Genomic DNA, 4,118 nt, shown 5'->3' on the forward strand with positions numbered 1-4,118 from the left:
TGGGGCACTACGGCGGGTCCCGGCAGTTTTGCTTGGCTGGGGAAGCTGCAGGCTCTGCACCTCAGAGTGCACCTCTCTGCTGGCTCAGGGGACAGCGCTGGGACACCCCAGATCAGGGGCTAAGACCAAACCAAACCAAAGGCGCTCTCGCTGGAAGCGCTGGAGCGGTGCACGGCTGGCTCCAGGCAGTCTACGGGGTCCCGCAGACCTGGCAGCTCTCGCCAGCAACCGGCCCTGGGTCTTCTCAGGACATGTATGCCACCAGGCCCCACTGGGCCCAAACTGCAGAGACTAGTCTTGGCTGCCCAGACATCTGCAGTACGGGTAATCCGCAATCCAGATGCTCCGTCCCCGTGAAACGGAGGGCTGCCACTTCTAACTCATCATTGAGGGTCCGCAGGAGAACGCCTCAAGCAAGCTTGAAGTGTGTCAAAAGGGTCAAAAAGCATCAAAAATGGTCAACGTGACACCTGCTGCCGCTGGGAGCAGTTTGGTTTGATGATTCTCCTGTGCGCTAGGGAGGCTGATGGGGAACAAGAAACACATGTGCCGCGGGACGAGTGCCGGGATCTACCACCATTCCCACCGCCCTGGCCCTCTTCAGCCAGACTCGGCTTTCCAAAGCCTGTCAGACACTACCAAAGGAAGCCTGATGGCTCCTTCTACTGCAGGTCTGACCTGAAAGAGGAGAACCTTGACAGGAAATGGGCTGGTTCATTTTAGCCAGGCTTTTTGACTAAGATTGCTCACTCTGGGATTCCCACACCACTATTTTGCAGCTGAACTGCAGTTTCCAGCACCGACATCCCCTCTCCACCTAAAGCCTCTGAACACCAGGATGACCTAACCCGTCTTACGGCAAACTACTGCACCAGTTAGCTTTTCTTCGGGTTAAATGCCGAGGGTTTGCACACACGCCGGCTCTGGAAAGGAGATGAGCTCCTCCTCAGTCCCACTCAGCATACACCCGCTGGTTGTGGTCCAGGCAGGAAGAGGAGCCCGGGAATAAAAAAGGCATCCCTTGTCCAAGTACCTGCACAACCGCGCACCTCGCAAAGGATCCTGTGTCAGGCTGCGCATGGGATGCGGAAAGCAAATTACGACTTGCTCTGAAACCACAGGATGATGGGATGATAGCTCAGGCAGCAGGGCAGAGTGCTGCCTCAGCAACTTTTAAAAGCTGTTTTTCCTGCCGTGAAGAGGATGACATAGAAATAACATACTCCACGCTCTGAGGATTTGATCATCCATTTAAAGAGGGGATCTCTGCTCCGCTTCCCAACAGCTGTTGCAAATCTGTGGGATCAAGCCAAAGCTAACACAGATGTGGAAATAATCTACGGACTATTCAGCCCAAAAGCAGCTGATCCTCTCGGAGCGCCCTTCGCTCCTGGTTCAGGCTGCACGCCTGCTAAACTCAATATTCACTCCAGAACAGCCGCTGGAGAAGGAGCAAGGAAATACACCCCCTCACAAGACGCCATGCAGGCTGATCAGCTTTACAGAAACCTCTCTGGCTCCTGTGCAGGTGGTTAAGCACAGCAGTCCAGTGGAAAAACCAGAGTCACCAGATTCCTCCGGTAACCTTATCCCTACAAAGCATCACCACGCTGTCCTGGAGGACCTGGAAACCGCAGCCCTGGACTCCCTCTGCGACTCCATCCACAACTGGCTGCGAGAGGCTTTAAAACGATTGCTTATTATTTGAGGTCTGGGGTGATCCCAAGATGTCAGGCTGTGCAGCAGCACGCAGCATCAGTCACAAAGCTGCTCTCCACACCGGCGGCTGGCTCGGTTATTTCTCTCACCCTGGTGACGGAAATACCTGGCTGAGATGCATGTTGGAGAGAAGTCTGGAAAAATTACTGTGGCAGCCTGCAGATAAAGGTGTCAGACAAGAGGTCTCCCCAGCAGCCCACGGCTGTTTCTGTGCAGGGCTGGCACCCGGCCGGGATGGATGAAATCCCCTCCTGCTCTGCGCGTACTGGTGGGGAAGGGATCCCCATCTCCGAACAGCTGCCGGGCGCTATTTTTGGTTGTGCTGATTGATTTATCAGCCCTTAGTTGCATTCACTTACTAACATAAATCCTGAGCTGCAGCAGTTAATGCTGGCAAAGATAAAGCACAACTGCTTGCAGTGAAATGAGCCCTCGCCAGTGGGAAAGCGGTCCTCCCGCCCTCGCTCCCCGCTTCTCCACTGTTGTGTGAACCTGGACTGTGAAAGGTCCTGTGCATCCGTCTTCCATAGGATATGGAGCTACCTCTGCCTGGGACACGTGGAGGTTTCAGAGGCACCTGCCCATATCACCAGCAGGGCAGACACTGCCTCTGCTCATCTTGCCACCCATGCTTCCAACCCCGACCAGCGATAGCCAGCTAAAGCTAATTTAAGAACTGAAAAGCAGATCCCTCAGCAATAATGAACATGTTCTCAATGTGGACGGCTAATGCTTTCTACTAAATGAAACTCAAAGCCACTTTTCTTCTCCTAAAATCCACCCTTGGAGGCAACACTGCCACGGTCCGGTGTTGCCATTCCTCCGGTGAGGCACTGGGAAGCTGCTGCTGCTGCTTCCCAGTGCCCCATGAGTGCTCACACAAGAACACAGCAGGGTTTCCATTACAGACATGAGCTTGGCTCTTGCTGGTCTCTTGTTCCAGTGCCACAGGCTGAAACATGAAGTCTGAGGAACTCAGGAGTAGCGCTGGGGTGGAGCAGCACCGTTGGTCCAGGGCCGCGGGGACCAGCAGAGCCCATTTCCCGTCTCTGCCACCCAGACCAGCTCCGGCCTGGTGAGACAGCCATGACCATCCCCACCGCTCCGCTTTCACAGTCCCACGCTGCAGGGGACCTCTCTGTCCTTACTCACTCACAATATTACGTTGCAGCTTTTACATTGTGCCTTAAAGGGTTTACAAGCACCAGGGGCCACCCAGGCTCTGCAGACAGCAGGCACAGGGCTGCAGAACAACAGTCTGCTCCCTCACGCCATCGATTTAAATCCAGTTCACGCCTGTCCCTGCGATTCAAGCTTGGCTCGGGCAAAGGCTCCTCTTCCAGCCCTCCCTCACAGCTCCTTTCCCTTCGTGCATAAGGGAACCCCCTTAAATGAACGGGGATGCGGTGCAGGAACAACACACAGACAAACAGTGGGGGAGGCACCGAGGGCAGATGGTGCACGCCAAGGTCTGACCTTGTGACACGGAGGAGACCGAGTGAGGCTTGGGGTAAATTAATGTCTATTGTGCTGCTGCTTCCCTCTGAAAGCAAATCAAAATCTAATTACAAAATACAATGGTGAGAGAGCCGTCTGCTCCGAGAACATTAATGAGCTGAGGAGGGAGCATCTGGAATTGCAATAAACAAGACTGATGTTAACAGCCGAGACGGACAGCGCAGGACACCAGGGCTGCTGGCATGCACAGACCAGTTGCCAGCCAGGCCACTGCGTTGTCATTCCCCTCTGCCCCCAACGCTGCCTACGGTGGGAGAAAGCCCAGTTAAAACCAAGCTTAGGACGAGTTTCCCCCAGCACTTGGCCCGGCAGCGCCTGCTGCGGATGCTCCCCTTGCCAATCACGTTCCAGCGATACGACTCAGTGCGAGCGAAAAATAAAAGACTCAGATCAAAAGTCTTCCTTGTGACCTCCACCCTTCTCCTTGCTGCGGCTCCGTGGTGGGAGACCGCCACGGCACGGTCCAGCTTGCGGCCGCCCGCATCGCCCCGCAGCCGGCGGGGGGCTGGGGAGACCCTGGCAGGAGCCAGCTTGCAGCCCCAGGCTTTTGTTCTTCCTGGCCACGAAACACAACAGCAAAAGCTTTGGAGCCGAAGTGGAAGGAAATCCTCTCCACGGGGTGTCCTGGCAAGGCAGCCATCGGCGGAGGGCTGCTCTTTGTTGCCCCGAGGAGCTCCGCAGCCAAAGCCCTGGGGTGAGGGACCTGGGCCAGCCCAACCTCACGTCCCAGCCCCTCTCGCTTCCTCCCGTTTTCTTCCTCTTGCTGCTCTGGTCACCCGGCACCAGCACGGTCGTTCTTTGCAATTTCCCCAGCTAAGCCATCCAACCGACTGTAAGCTTGAGCATTTTATTTGAGGGCAAAGCAGCATATGGCTGGGGGG

This window comes from Phaethon lepturus, unplaced genomic scaffold, assembly GCF_000687285.1.
Source record: "Phaethon lepturus isolate BGI_N335 unplaced genomic scaffold, ASM68728v1 scaffold37931, whole genome shotgun sequence".
Taxonomy (NCBI): Eukaryota; Metazoa; Chordata; class Aves; order Phaethontiformes; family Phaethontidae; genus Phaethon; species Phaethon lepturus.